This window comes from Hyla sarda, chromosome 1, assembly GCF_029499605.1.
Source record: "Hyla sarda isolate aHylSar1 chromosome 1, aHylSar1.hap1, whole genome shotgun sequence".
Classification (NCBI taxonomy): domain Eukaryota; kingdom Metazoa; phylum Chordata; class Amphibia; order Anura; family Hylidae; genus Hyla; species Hyla sarda.
In genome coordinates, this window is record NC_079189.1 from 222824696 (window position 1) to 222841496 (window position 16801).

At 40.5% G+C, this 16801-nt stretch overlaps 1 protein-coding gene and 1 long non-coding RNA gene across 3 annotated transcripts in view; one reads left to right on the forward strand and one right to left on the reverse strand.

The window, feature by feature from the left end:
* LOC130364788 (uncharacterized) overlaps positions 1-2716 on the reverse strand; it is a 31390-nt gene extending 28674 nt beyond the window's left edge. Inside the window, exon 1 of the long non-coding RNA XR_008891894.1 lies at positions 2605-2716. This is a non-coding gene — a long non-coding RNA (uncharacterized LOC130364788). The remainder of the gene's footprint in view (positions 1-2604) is intronic.
* FRAS1 (Fraser extracellular matrix complex subunit 1) overlaps positions 1-16801 on the forward strand; it is a 596246-nt gene that overhangs the window by 146572 nt on the left and 432873 nt on the right. The window lies entirely within an intron of this gene.

Here is a 16801-nt window from a genome sequence, read left to right on the forward strand (position 1 = left end):
TTGCTTTTAACAAGTTTTAACAGAAATATCTATCTAAGGAACTTTCAATTCTTGAAAAAACAGGATATGTCAAGGATCGATCTTAATTTAAATTTTTTATTTTTTATTTATTTTAATTTTTGGGGACACTTGTGTTTTTATCCCATGTAAATGTTTACTATAAATCTGACTTCTCCCTTCCCATTGTGCTTGGACTGCAATCGCTGCACCCTCCTATAGCTTTTCCCCTAATTACACCTGCATACATCTTGTACTTGTATTGGTTTAGTATTTCACCTGTTAAATGTTTTTAAATTAAAAAAATAGTAAATTTTTTGCTGTATACTTACATTGACCACATTAATAAAAACTTAGAAGATGGTTGAACTTTTTGTAACACTTAGAAGTTTCTTATAACAGTCAAAAAGCTGAAAACTTGGATGAAAGAAAGAAGGATGTAAATAATCTGTAACATGTTGCTGCAAAGCTTTTCCCCAAGGTGGATTTCTGTGTTTTCAATCACATATTCATCTGTTGCAACATGACAAAATACAACTTACTCCTACATGCCAGTCAACAGTAAGTCTTGCACCTGCCTACCATAAAATTAGCAAAATGTTTGGCTTAATGGTACGCAATAAAATATGATACTTTACATCTGCTCCTTTTTTTATGTTAAATAAACAAAGAAATCTGCCCGAAATAAAAAATGCCTGGCCTTGTTATAAATCTATTTTATATGTCTTTCTGTATATTCTTGAAAAAAGTGGGAAAGAAAAACTTTTTTCTAAAGGACTATTACCTTGCATTGTGGGCACTGTCAGATACAAAAACTTTTGATATGTTGTAAAGCATGCAAAACCAATAGGTTTTGCAAATGCTTTCATTAGTAATTTTTCAGTATTTCATACTGAAAAAGCCAGTCAAACAACTCCCCCCCCCCCCCCCCCCCCCGCCTGTTTACACACACTATTCCTGCTATGTCCAGGAGTCATGGATCCACTTCCTTGGTTGACAGCTGTAAGCGCAGGGCCCACACCTGGAGGAAAAATCCTCCCACTGTCAGCTTGTGTCCGCTACTGTCAGTGAGGACAAGCTGGGAGTTGTAGTATTGCTAATGCTAGGGGAGATGTGAGCAGACAGAATACTGAGGGAGGGGGCAGAGACCTGCACAATGAGGCCATGCCCCCTCCCTTTGAGAGGAATTCAGACTAGTGAGCTAAATTAAAAGTGTAAGAAAAAAAAATAAAGGTGCTAGACACATAAAAATTAGATGTACATGGTCAGGATTAGGTAGTGAGTGATATATTTAAAAAAATGTTTTTTTTGTTGGATCTGACAGGTATGCTTTAAGCTGGCCATACACCTCAAAATTACATCTTCTCTCTTCCAACCAAGCTGAGTGTACATGTATTCTGACTGGGTAGATGAAAGTAAGCCACCTCCAGACTCTGGTTGTGGTTTATCATCCTTGAGAACAAATGATCTAGTATCTTAAAATCCAGAGGCCAGAGGAAGCAGGAGACTGCAAAACTGGTCCATAGTCATTCCTGGCCGGCTCCTTACATGACGCTCAGCCTATCAGCGGCCAAGGCGGGACATCGCTGACGGCTCCGGTATGTTACGAGCCAGAAGCCAGCAGCATCAGAGGAATGGGACCCGATATCTCCGCAACTGGGGAACTTAGGATGGTGAGTTAAAGTTTTTCTTTTTGCAGCCCGGGCACAGGGAAAAAAGTTTTTTTTTTTTTTTTTCCTGCATATCTCCTTTAAATTTTCTTCCAAATATTCTTGATCACGCAGCAGAATTTGTAGTTTGACTGCTTTCACACTATAAAAATACCTCCGTTTATAAACGTCCGTCATAAGAATCTTGAAAATCAGCTGTTAAACAGCCGTTAGAAAATCCCTAACGGCAGTTAGAAAATCCCATTATAGTCTATGGGATTTTTCAAATAGCCGTTTTAACCTGTTATCGCCCGATATTAGTAATGGCACTTATTTTGTGACGGGCGAATGAACGGATGAAATAGTGCATGCACTATTTCTCCCGTTACTATCGCCCATCACAAAATAAAGGCCGTTACTAATAACGGGCGATAACGGGTTAAAACGGCTATTATAAAAAGACTATAATGGGACTTTCTAACAGCCGTTAGGGATTTTGTACCGGCCGTTTAACAGATAATTTTTAAGATTTTTATGACAGACGTTTATAACGGAGGTATTTTTATAGTGTGAAAGCTGCGAGAGACAAAGTCCTGTACAGCTCCCAATAATAAGTCAATGGGTAGGGAGAATGAGAAGGTTAACTGGTAAGCATAAAGCACCAAATATGCTAAAGTGACACTAGATAAAAGTATAGAAGTTTAGAATTACTTTCACCTTTTCTCTTTACCCTTCTTTCCTTTCCTTTTAGACAAACTATTTTTTTTTTTTAATAAATCAAACTTTGAAAAATGTAAATTACTCTTCTTTTCTTCTACCTTTTTAATTGAGTGACACTACCCATATATATCCTTAAAGAGTACCTCTCATTAACTTGATAAATCCTCCCAGTTCACTTCCCCCATCGTGATAAACCACCCTCTGCCTTTTTTTAAATTATTTTTTTTTAGTGTTCTACCTTGATATTGCTCTGTATTTTCTGCTCAGCCTCTGGTTCAGGTTTATAGACTGAAAAGGGGCATTACCCAGCAGGCATGACATCATCTGAAGCCATACTGGGGAGAACTTCGTCCCTTACTCTACCAACTGCCAGTGTGCAGTTTAGTGTGAGATGAGCTATGATTGGATAAAGCTGGACACACACCCCTCAGCACTCCAGGCTGCATTTCCTGTGTTTGGACCTCTACCATGCCATCAGAAGTCCAAAGTCTGTTAGAAAGATGGGGGAAAATGTGCTCTGGACAAGTAGGGAGACGCCTAATGGCAGCTTTTTTTTTTAAACAAATAAAACAGAATTTTTTTTAAACAAAATACATTAGAAAGATTATTTATTTACCATAAGGAGTGCAACAGTAAAACATTTTTTAAAGGGGTACTCCGGTGAAAAACTTTCATTTTTTTTTTTTTAAATCAACTGGTGCCCGAAGGTTAAACAGATTTGTAAATTACTTCTATAAAAAAAATCTTAATCCTTCCTGTACTTATTAGCTGCTGAATACTACAGCGGAAATTCTTTTCTTTTTGAAACACAGAGCTGTCTGATGACATCATGAGCACAGTGCTCTCTGCTGACATCTCTGTCCATTTTAGGAACTGACCAGAACAGCATATGTTTGCTATGGGGATTTCCTTTTACTCTGGACAGTTCCTAAAATGGACAGAGTTGTCAGCAGATAGCACTGTGCTCATGATGTCAGCAGACAGCTCTGTGTTTCAAACGGAAAAGATTTTCCACTGTAGTATTCAGCAGCTATTAAGTACGGGAAGGATTAAGATTTTTTAATAGAAGTAATTTACAAATCTGTTTAACCTTCTGGCACCAGTTGATTTAAAAAAAAAATAAGTTTTTCACGAGAGTACCCCTTTAATGAGAGTGCCCATTTAAACTCTTTTATTGCCAAAAAGGTATAAGATCTTGAGAATTAACTTTTCAGGAGTATAAAAAAATAAAATACTTGACTTGCACATTTCTCCATAGAATAAAACTTTATTTATATGGTTGTGATGTAAACATATGCATACCTCTTCATTACTTAGGACTTTGATTTAAGGGCATGAGTTGCATACCAATATTAACCCCTTAGCGACCACTGACGTATATGTACGTCCTGTTGCGGAGATACTTAGCACACCAGGATATGTGTACGTCCTGTGTATGACTGTGAGCATCGGAGCAGTGTTTGCGTCATACACTGCAGGTGCCCGCTGTTATCAGCAGCCGGGACCCACCGGTAATGGCCGACATCCGCAATCACGCGGATGTCCGCCATTAACCCCTCAGATACCGTGATCAGTACAGATCACGGCATCTGCAGGAATGCGCATGTTAAAATAGATGATCGGATCGCCCACAGCGATGCTGCAGGGATCCGATCATCTTTAATGGTGGCCGGAGTTCCCCTCACCTGCCTCCGGCCATCTCCTGGGGTCTTCTGCTCTGGTCTGAGATCAAGCAGACCAGAGCAGAAAATAGCCGATAATATTGATCAGTGCTATGCTCTATGCATAGCACTGAACAGTATTAGCAATCAACTGATATCAAATTATAATGTTATTTTGATCCTAATGATCCTGCGCGGTGAATGGCGTAAGTGTAATAAAAAAAAAAATAAAGTCCAAAAATGCTGCTTTTTTTGTTACATTTTATTCCAAATTTTTTTAATAAAAAGTGATCTAAAAGTTTTATATATGCAAAAGTAGTATCGATAAAAAGTACAGATGACGGCGCAAAAAAGGAGTCCTCATACCGCCCCATATACGGAAAAATTAAAACGTTATAGGTGGTCAAAATAGGGCAATTTTATATTACCGATTTTGTAAAAAAAAATATTTTTTTAAGTGGTACAAATATAAAAAATTATCTAGCCATGGGTATAATTTTAATCGTATTGACCCACAGAATAAAGAACACATGTCATTTTTACCGTAAACTGTACAGTGTGAAAACGAAACCCTCCAAAATGTGCAAAATTGTGGTTTTCATTTAAATTTCCTCCCTAAAAAAATAATTCTTTGGGTTCACCATACATTTTATGGTAAAATGAGAGGTTTCATTACGAAGTACAATTGGTCATACAAAAAACAAGCCCTTATATGGGTCTGTAGATGGAAATATAAAAGAGGTATGGATTTTTTCAGGGACCAGTTCAGTTTCAAAGTGAATTTGATGGTCTTTATGTTAGAAATACCCTATAATGGGCCCCATTATGAAAACTGCACACCTTAAAGTATTCAAAATGACATACAGAAAGTTTAACTCTTTAGGTGTTTCACAGGAATAGCAGCAAAGCGGAGGAGAACATTCAAAATCCTTTTTTTTTTTTTTTTACACTAACATGTTCTTATAAACCCATTTTTCTTCATTTTACAAGGGGTAAAAATGTCCCCCAAAATATGTAACCCTATTTCACTCGAGTAAGGAAATACCTCATGTGTGGATGTAAAGTGCTCTGTGGGTGCACTAGAGGGCTCAGAAGCGAAGGAGCGACATTGGGATTTTGGAGAGCAAATTTTGCTGAAATGGTTTTTGGGGGGCATGTCTCATTTAGGAAGCTCCCTTGGTGCCAGAACAGCAAAAAAAAAAAAAAAAAAACACATGGCACACTATTTTGGAAACTACACCCCTCAAGGAACGTAATAAGGGGTACAGTGAGCTGTAACACCCCACAGGTGTTTGACGAATTTTCACTATAGTTGGACGTGAAAATGGAAATTTTTATTTTTTTTCACTAAAATGCTGGTGTTATCTCAAATTTTTCATTTTTACAAGGGGTAATAGGAGAAAAAGCCCTCCAAAATTTGTAACACAATTTCTTCTGAGTATGGAAATACCCCACATGTGAATGTAAAGTGCTCTGCGGGCAAACTACAATGCTCAGAAGAGAAGAAGCACCATTGGACTTTTGGAAAGAGAATTGGGTTGGAATAGAAGTCGGGGGCCTTGTGCGTTTACAAAGCCCCCCGTGGTGCCAGAACAGCAGAACCCCCCCCCCCCCCCCCCCCACATGTGACCCCATTTTGGAAACTACACCCCTCACATAATTTAATAAGGGGTGCAGTTAGCATTTACACCCCACTGGCATTTCACAGATTTTTTGTACAGTGGGCTGTGCAAATGAAAAATTACATTTTTCATTTTCACGGACCACTGTTTCAAAAATCTGTCAGACACCTGTGTGGCGTAAATGCTCACTGTACCCCCTTATTACATTACATGAGGGGTGTAGTTTCCAAAATGGGGTCGCATGTGGGGGGTCCATTGTTCTGGCACCATAGGGGCTTTGTAAACACACATGACATACACTTCCAGCCAAATTCTCTCTCAAAAAGCCCAATGGCGCTCCTTCTCTTCTGAGCCTTGTAGTTCGCAGAGCATTTTACATCCACATATGGGGTGTTTTCTTACTCAGAAGAAATGGTGTTACAAATTTTGGGGGACTTTCTCCTATTACCCCTTGTGAAAATAAAAACTTTAGGGTAACACTAACATTTTAGTGAAAAAAATCTGATTTTTCATTTCCACGTCCAACTTTAATGAAAATTTGTCAAACACCTGTGGGGTGTTAAGGCTCACTATACCCATTGTTACATTCCGTGAGGAGTGTAGTTTCCAAAATGGGGTCACAATGTGGGTGATTTTTTTTTTTTTTGCGTTTATGTCAGAACCGCTGTAACTATCAGCCACCCCTGTGCAAATCACCAATTTAGACCTCAAATGTACATAGTGCACTCTCACTCCTGAGCCTTGATGAGCATCCGCAGAGCATTTTATGTCCACATATGGGGTATTTCCTTACTCAGGAGAAAATACGCTACAAATTTTGGGGGTCTTTTTTCCTTTTACCTCTTGTAAAAATGAAAAGTATGGAGCAACACCAGCATATTAGTGTAAAAATTTTACATTTTTTTAAACATGCTGGTGTAGACCCCAACTTTACCTTTTCATAAGGGTTAAAAGGAGAAAGCCCCCAAAAATGTGTAGTGCAATTTCTCCTGAGTACGGAAATACCCCATATGTGGCCCTAAACTGTTTCCTTGAAATATGACAGTGCTCCGAAGTGAGAGAGCACCATGCGTATTTGAGGGCTAAATTAGGGATTTGCATAGGGACAGACACAATAGTGTTCCCCAAACAGGTTGCCTCCAGCTGTTGCAAAACTCCCAGCATGTCTGAACAGTCAATGGCTGTCTGGCAATACTGGGAGTTATTTTGCAACAGCTGGAGGCTCCGTTTTTGAGACTTTTTTTAAATTTTTATTGGGGGGTAGGGGGCAGTGTAAGGGGGTGTATATGTAGTGTTTTACACTTTATTTTGTGTTAGTGTAGTGTAGTGTTTTTAGGGTACATTCACACGGGCAAGGGTTCACATCGAGTTTCCCGCTGGGAGTTTGAGCTGCGGCGGAAAATTTGCTGCAGCTCAAACTGAAAGGGAAACTTGCTGTAAACCTCTGCCCGTGAGAATGTGCCCTATACATTCACATGGGGGGGGCTAACCTTCAACTGTTGCAAAACTACAACTCCCAGCATTCACTGACAGACCATGCATGCTGGTAGTTGTAGTTATGCAACAGCTGGAGGCACACTGGTTGGGAAACGCTAAGTTAAGTAACAGACTACCACAGTGTTTCCACACCAGTGTACCTCCAGTTGTTGCAAAACTACAACTCCCAGCATGCATGGTCTGTCATGCTGGGAGTAGTAGTTTTGCAACAGCTGGAGGCACACAGGTTGGGAAACACTGAGTTAGGAAACAGACAGTGTTTCCCAACCAGTGTGCCTCCAGTTGTTGCAAAATTACAACTCCCAGCATGCCCGGAGAGCCGAAGGGCATGCTGGGAGTTGTAGTTTTGCAACATCTGGCCCTTCAGATGTTGCCAAACTACAACTTCCAACATGCCAGGACAGTCTTGGCATGCTGGGAATGGTAGTTTTGCAACATCTGGAAGTGCACAGTTTAGAGACCACTATACAGTGGTCTCCAAACTGTAGCCCTCCAGATGTTGCAAAACTACAATTCCCAGCATGCCCAGACAGCCTTTGGCTATCTGGGCATGCTGGGAGTTGTACTTTTTGAAACTATGCAGCAGTAAAGATCACTTACCAGATTTTCACTGCTGCATTCTACTGCCGTCGGTCCTTCCTTCCGCAGGTCCCCCGCTGTCTGCCCCTGACCGCCATCTTTGCCCCGCTCTGCCCGGACTTCCAGAGCAGGGATCTCAACTTTGACCCCCCGCCTCTGCCCTGCGATTCGCCGATCAGCCAATCGCAGGGGATAAGAGGAGGTGGCAACCCTGCCATCTCGCTCCTATACTTTAGGATGATCGGAGCTGTCTCTGACAGCTCCGATCATCCCCATTTTCTGGGCTATCGGGTCACCAGAGACTCGATCAGCCCGGAAAAGACGTGATTCGCTGGTCAGGGGTCAAGACCCCCCTGGGTGATATGCCGGGATGGCTGCTGATAGATGTCAGCAGTCATCCCATTCCGATCACAGTGTCCAGAGACGCAGTGATGCAGGAAAGCTGCGACATAAATGTACGGCGCTGTGCGCTAAGTACTTCTTAGCAGTGTCGTACATTTACAGCGCTCGTCCTTAAGGGGTTAAGGTCAAAATGGGTTTGGTCCTTAAGGGGGTTAAAACATTTGTGTGTAGGAAGAAATGAATCAGGATTAATACAAGCAATATAGAGATTATATACAAGCAATTGTAGAGATTTGTAAATACTACTGTTTGAGCCACCTTTCTACTTAACAGCTAAACACGCAGACAGGGTTTCCTGTCTAGATCAGTGATGTTCAGACAGTTATGGTGAATGCACATTCTTCAGATTACTCAAACAAAACCATTTTTTTTATCTCTTCCCACCTGGCTGCTTTCAGTGACACATCAGATGGGAAATATCTGTGTGGTCTTTGCTTTGTGATCAGGGCCAAAAGGAATCTGACATCCTACTTAAATAAATATATATATATATATATATATATATATATATATTTTTTTTTTTTTTAAATGAATACATTTTATGTGTACTAAATATAGAGCTTTGCACTAGTGAGCCCAACTTGACAAATAATGCAAAAACTTAAGCTGAAACAGGGCAGATACAGAACAGTAATGCACATGTTATGATTCTCATATTTCCCATGAATCCTCTTGCTTTGCAAAGAGAGGGCAGTTATTAAATTAACAAGACAAACCTATTCCCTTGGCTAAACTCAACAGTATTCTGCACAGATTTGATGTGCAGGATTTTCTGCTGCAGATTTCAATGTAAACTGAATGACTGAACACAACTTGAAATCCTGCAAATCAAATCTGCGCATTAAATCTGCGCAGAATACTGTATGTGTGAATAGACACTTGGGGTCTATTAACACGTACAGTATTCTGCGCAGATTTGATGCGCAGGATTTCAAACTTTGTTCAGTTTACATTGAAATCTGCAGCAGCAAATCCTGCCCATCAAATCTGCGCAGAATACTGTACGTCTGAATAGACCATTAAAGTGCATTTTTAGAGAACGATTGTCATAAGGCAAAAGTGATTTTTACCTATAGTTACTAGAGATGAGCGAACTTATAGTGATTCGATTCGTCACAAACTTCTCGGCTCGGCAGTTGCTGACTTTAGCCTGCATAAATTAGTTCAGCTTTCAGGTGCTCCGGTGGGCTGGAGACTCTTTCCTTGGACTGTATCCACCTTTTCCAGCCCACCGGAGCACCTGAAAGCTGAACTCATTTATGCAGGCTAAAGTCAACAACTGTCGAGCCGAGAAGTTCGTGACTAATCAAATCACTGTAACTTCGCTCATCTCTTATAGTCACAACTGAGGTGTTTTTTTTTTTGAAGATTTCAAGTCTTTAGGCAGTGCTCACACATTAAATATTACTGCATTGTTTACCTCAAAATCATGGCAAAAAAAGAAAAAAAATCTGTAGAAAACAGTGTGAACACAGTCTCAGTAAAGGTGCATTTCTGCTATATATACTGATCCCATAGAAATGGTAGCAGATCTGGCTGGGGACAGCAGGGGTGTGAAAATAAAAAAAAACTTCTTGTCCAAGGGACTAAAACCGAGCACAATCTACTTGTCCCTCATGAAAATCCACTTGTCCTGGTAGACAAAATAATTTTAATCAAAATAGTTCGTAAATTTGGGGTTTTCTTTTTTCCCCGCCATTCACCTTGTGGTCAAACTTACACATTATTTTAGGTCGGCCTGATTATACCAATACCAAATATTTTTTTTCTTAAAAAAAAAATAAAAAAAAATCCAGACCCCTATAAAATTTTTATTTTTCCGTATAACAGGCTGTATAAGGGCCGTAATCTGCTGTATGTATCGTTACCATTTTGGTATTGATCGGATTTTTTGAACACTCTTTACTTAATTTATTCTGGGATATGATGTTATAAACATAAAAACAACTCAATTCTGTGATTATTTTTTTTTTACGTTAATGCCATAGACCGTGTATAAATAAAATGTTATTTTTTAATAATTCAGACAACTACGCACGCGCCAATACCCAAAAAATGTTTTTAAATTATGTTTACATATTTTTTATATGGGAAAAGGGGGGGGGGGGTGATATGAACTTTTAATATGGAATGGGTTAATGGGTGTTAATAGTGCGATCCACCCCACTAGACCACCAGGGATGGTTATAAGAAACCTTTAAACTCTGCTGTCAACTTTGACAGTGGTGATCTAGAAGGTTAATAGCCGGCTGCGGCAAGTTTGGCATGCCGGGCATCTGAAATCAGCCGGGGGCCATCGAGTATGCCTCACACCGGCGCTCAGGGTGTATGGAGCGGGCTCCTGACTCGAGCCCGCTCCTTACACCCTGAGCGCCGGTGTGAGGTGCTGACTTGCTTCCCATGCAAGTCTGCGCCCACTCCTCCCGTCAGTCTGCACCTCACACATGCGTTATAAAAAATAAAGTCTGTCCGGCCCTGCTAGCCCGATACAGGGCTAAATGTATGAAAAGTTCACCTGCCCGGAACTACATGTCCCGGGCTTTGGGCGATAGGATTTCCACATCCCTGGGACAGGTATGTGAACTAGCAGGAGGGGGTGTGGTAGGTGATGATGTTATCCACAGGAAGTCGGCTGGCTCACTCAGGACTGACATCCTGTGACACAAATTAAGTACAGTAACTTTGTGACAGTCAGATTGGTGATCACATGATCATGCTAGTGTAATAAAACACATGAATGCAGCTCTGCTGGAAAAAACAAATGGCGCTGTAGGACTAGTAATGTTGAGTTTGCATGGTATAGGTAGAGAAAAAAAAACTGCTTCTTTAATAGCATTTCATTAATATATAACTTCTCTTATCTCTGAATACTACAGTCTGTTTTAGAAATCTGAGTTTTTAAGTCTTTTAGTAAATTAGTTAGGATATACCTTTAAGGGGTATTCCGGGCAAAAACATCTTATCTCCTATCGAAAGGATAGGGGATAAGATTTCTGATCGCGGGGGGCCCCAACGCTGGGACGCCCCGCGATCTCCTTGCCGCAGCCCGCATTCTATGCGCAGCTGATTCTGCATTTTCGGAAACCGCTGGGCTTCCAAGACGGGGATGTGACGTCACGCAATGCCCCCTCCATTCATTTCTATAGGAGGGAGCGTAACGGCCGCAACGCTCCCTCCCATAGACATGAATGGAGGGGGCATGGCGTGATGTCACATCCCCGTCTTGGAAGCCCGGCGGTTTCCGAAACAGCAGCTGCAGCTACGCATAGAATGCGGGCTGCTGCAGGGAGATCGTGGGGGTCCCAGCGGCGGGCCCCCCGTGATGAGACATCTTATCCCCTATCCTTTCGATAGGGGATACGATGTTTTTGCCTGGAATACCCCTTTCATTTTAGTATCCTTTGTGAACATTTTTGGATATATTTTACAAGTTTATGAAAAGACCGTCAGTAATAGAAATTAGTATTGTGAGTTTGATAAGGGCTTGTTCACCTTGGGCAGCATGGTGGCTCAGTGGGTTAGCACTTTTACAGTCATGGCCGTAAATGTTGGCACCCCTGAAATTTTTGAAGTAAATTAAGTATTTTTCACAGAAAAGGATTGCAGTAACATATGTTTTGCTATACATATGTTTATTCCCTTTGTGTGTATTGGAACTAAACCAAAAAAGGGAGGGAAAAAATCAAATTGGGACATAATGTCACACCAAACTCCAAAAATGGGCTGGACAAAATTATTGGCACCCTTAACTTAATATTTGGTTGCACACCCTTTGGAAACTGCTCCAGGTCTCTCTTATTGGAATGGCGCCTTTACCCAACAGCAATTTTAAGATCTCTCCACAGGTGTTCAATCGGATTTAGATCTGGACTCATTGCTGGCCACTTTTTACCATCCATCATCCATTTCTGGGTGCTTTTTTGGTTGGGGTCATTGTCCTGCTGTAAGACCCAAGATCTCGGACGCAAGCCCAGCTTTCTGACACTGGGCTGTACAGTGCGACCCAAAATCCGTGCAACCCAAAATCCTCAGATTTCATGATTCCTTGCACACATTCAAGGCACCCAGTTCCAGAGGCAGCAAAACAACCCCAAAACATAGTTGAACCTCCACCATATTTCACTGTAGATACTGTGTTCTTTTCTTTGTAGGCCTCATTCCATTTTCGGTAAACAGTAGAATGATGTGCTTTACCAAAAAGCTCTATCTTGGTCTCATCTGACCACAAGACATTTTCCCAGAAGGATTTCGGGTTACTCAGATTCATTTTGGCAAAATGTAGTCTTGCTTTTTTATGTCTGTGTCAGCAGTGGGGTCCTCCTGCGTCCCCTGCCATAGTGTTCCTTTTCATTTAACCTGCAGGACAGCTTGACTTAGCCTGCAGGACAGCTTGAATATCTTTGGAACTTATTTGGGGCTGCTTATACACCATCTGTACTATCCTGCATTGACACCTTTCATCTATTTTTCTCTTCTGTCCACGCCCAGGGAGATTAGCTACAGTGCCATGGGTTCCAAACTTCTTGATAATGTTGCGCACTGTGGATAAAAGCTAATCTAGATCTCTGGAGATGGACTAGTCACCTTGAGATTGTTGATATTTATCAACAAATTTGGTTCTCAAGTCCTCAGACATTAATCTTCTCCTCTTTCTGTTGTCCATGCTTAGTGTGGCACACACAGACACACAATGCAAAGATTAAGTGAACTTATCTCCTTTTTATCTGCTTTCAGGTGTGACTTTTATATTGCCCACACCCGTTACTTGCCCCAGGTGAGGTTAACCCCTTAAGGACCAAGCCCATTTCGACCTTAAGGAGCAGGCCAATTTTATTTTTGGGCTTTTGTTTTTTCCTCCTCGCCTACTAAAATCCATAACTCGTTTATATTTCCATCTACAGACCCATATAAGGGCTTGTTTTTTGCGTAACCAATTGTCCTTTGTAATGAAACCTCTCATTTTACCATAAAATTTACGGCGAACCCCAAAAAATTATTTTTTAGGGAGGAAATTTTAATGAAAACCACAATTGTGCCCATTTTGGAGGGTTTCGTTTTTACACTGTACACTTTACGGTAAAAATGACGTGTTCTTTATTTTGGGCGACATTTTTACCCCTTGTAAAATGAAGAAAAATGGGTTTATAAGAACATGTTCGTGTAAAAAAAAAAAAAAAAAATTTTGAATTTTCTCCTCCACTTTGCTGCTATTCCTGTGAAACACCTAAAGAGTTAAACTTTCTGTATGTCATTTTGAATACTTTAAGGTGTGCAGTTTTCATAATGGGGCCCATTATAGGGTATTTCTAACATAAAGACCCTCAAATTCACTTTGAAACTGAACTGGTCCCTGAAAAAATCCATACCTCTTTAATATTTCCATTTACAGACCCATATAAGGGCTTGTTTTTTGTATGACCAATTGTACTTTGTAATGAAACCTCTCATTTTACCATAAAATTTACGGGGAAACCCAAAAATATTTTTTTAGGGACGAAATTTTAATGAAAACCACAATTTTGCCCATTTTAGAGGGTTTCGTTTTTACACTGTACACTTTACGGTAAAAATGACATGTTCTTTATTCTGTGGGTCAATATGATTAAAATGATACCCATGGCTAGATAATTTTTCATTTTTGTACCGCTTAAAAAAAATCGCCCTAGTTTGACCACCTATAATTTCATTTTTCCGTATATAGGGCCGTATGAGGGCTCAATTTTTGTGTTGTTATCGGTACTTTTTATCGATACCACATTTGCATATAATAAACTTTTAAATAATTTTGTATACATTTTTTTGGAATAAAATGTGACAAAAAAGCTGCATTTTTGGACTTTTAACGCTTGGGGGTAAAATGTGAAAACGGACAATTTTAATTTTTATTGGGGGGAGGGTATTTTTCACTTTTTTATGTAATTTTATTTTTTTTCACTTTTTTTTTTTTTTTTTTACCCTTCCCTAGGGGATTATCTATAGCAATCATTTGATTGCTAATACTATTCAGTGCTATGCATAGGACATAGCACTGATTAGTATTATCGGCGATCTTCTGCTCTGGTCTGCTCGATGGACGGAGGCAGGTGAGGGGACCTCCTTGCGCCATTACAGATTATGGGATCGCCGCGGCAGCACTGCGGGCGATCATCTATTTTAACATGCGCATTGAGGCAGATGCCGTGATCTGTACTGATCAAGGCATCTGAAGGGTGAATGGCGGACATCCGCGCGATCGCGGATGTCAGCCATTACTGGCAGATCCCCGACTGCTGATAGCAGCCGGAACCTGCCGTGTATGACTCGAATATCGCTCCAATACTTGCGGTCATACACAGGACGTGTATATACGTCCGGGCGTATGAAGTATCACCAAATCAGGACGTACATTTACGTCCGTGGTCGTTAAGGGGTTAAAGGAGCATCACATGCTTGAAACAATCTTATTTTTCCACAATTTTGATAGGATGCCAATAATTTTGTCCAGCCCATTTTTGGAGTTTGGTGTGACATTATGTCCAATTTGCTTTTTTCCTCCCTTTTTTGGTTTAGTTCCAATACACACAAAGGAAATAAACATGTGTATAGCAAAACATGTGATACTGCAATCCTTTTCTGTGAGAAATACTTCATTTACTTGAAAAATTTCAGGGGTGCCAACATTTATGGCCATGACTATACTTTGCAGCACTGGGGAGGACAACATCTGTAATGAGTTTGTATGTTATTCCGGTGTTTTTGTGGCTTAACTTCGGTAATCCAGTTTCCTTCCACACTCCAAAACATACTGATGGGTAAATTTAGATTGTGAGCCCCAATGGGGACATAGTTCAATTTGATTGTACAGGGATGCGGATTAAGTGTGCGCTATATAAATAAAGAATGATTATTATTATTGCCACCATGCTCCACTAAAGGGTCTGTTCAGTGGGGAAAAAAAGAGCATAACAGTGTGACCCTAGCCTTAGGCCACGTTCACACAATGGAATTTCTGAGTGGAATCCTGAAAAAAAATTTAGCTTGAAATTTCAGGTCTGTTGTAGAAGTTCTGCTGCTCCATACACACGGCAGATTTTCTGCATCGGATATATCTTCCGTAGGAATCCTGATTCTGGCCGAAATAATTGACGTGTTGTTAGCATGTTCTGCCTGCGCCCCCTAGAAACAAGTCAGGTTCTAGGAATAGTAGCCTGATAAAAGTTTGTTCTGCTGCTGGAAAAAAAATCCTGAAGTACAAGTCTAGGTGTCTGATATGCATTTGTATGGATCCTAATGATGCAGAAACAAAACTGTACATGGACCATTACCAAAGCTTTCCGTGGTGTCTGCTTTGTCTTCTCTGCAACCTGTGTTATATGAAATGCTAATGCCAGGAATCTTAACATTCAGAAAGATCATAAATTTAGGCTTGTCCTGGCAGCTGAAAGCACATTATATGGCAAAATAAACATATGCAAAGCCTGAGTAATGGAATATTTCCCAGTGTATTATCAAATATTTATTCAGTACTGATTGTCTTTAAATCCAATCTAGAATCTTAACTAGTGCAGTTCTTATATTATTTTCTCTTTTTGCAACATATTAGGGATTGAGAATGTGATCGATAATTGTGTTTGTTTGTTTTTTGCAGCTTATATGCTAAAAGCCTAAAAGTAAATCTCAGAAATGTACACTTTATTCCAGTTTCATTTTGCTGGTAGAAAGGTCACTATTTTTTTTCAAACAGTAAATTATGAGAACCTACTGTAATTCATAAAAGGTAGTAACCATTATTTATGTTAATGGAATTAAAGTGATTACTAAAAAAAGAAGCCTGCCAAATCAAGCTATAGTATGGAGCAACTTGACAAATGGCTATTCCTGTGGCTAATGTAGGCCTTGTTCACATTTTTATTTTTGTTTTTCATGGTATACATAGGCAAACTGAGATGTGACAGGTGGCATACGGTAACATACATTTAATAGATATGTCATAATAGCCTCTGGATGTACCAGTCCAGTCAAAGTGAAAAAAAAATTATTTTTGCCCCAGTCAGGGCTAATATAACCCTATGCACAAAATTTGTCTCATATGCCAAATGTAGGACATTCCCTTACACAGTGACACTTATATGCAATTGAATAATAACTACCGTATATACTCGAGTATAAGCCGACCCGAGTATAAGCCGAGACCCCTAATTTTAACCCAAAATCCCAGGAAAAGTTATTGACTCGAGTATAAGCCTAGGGTGGGAAATACCTCATCCCCCCCTGTCATCATCCAGACCCGTCATTAACATCCTCATCATCATCCCCTTGTCATCATCCCACACATCCCCCCTTCATCATCCCCTTATCATCCCACACATCCCCCCTTCATCATCCCCTTATCATCCCACACATCCCCCCTTCATCATCCCCTTATCATCCCACACATCCCCCCTTCATCATCCCCTTATCATCCCACACATCCCCCCCTTCATCATCCCCTTATCATCCCACACATCCCCCCTTCATCATCCCCTTATCATCCCACACATCCCCCCTTCATCATCCCCTTATCATCCCACACCCCCCCCCCCTTCATCATCCCCACACCCCCCCTTCATCATCCTCTTCTCATCATTCGCCCTCAGTGGTCTTCAACCTGCGGACCTCCGGAGGTTTCAAAACTACAACTCCCAGCAAGCCCGGG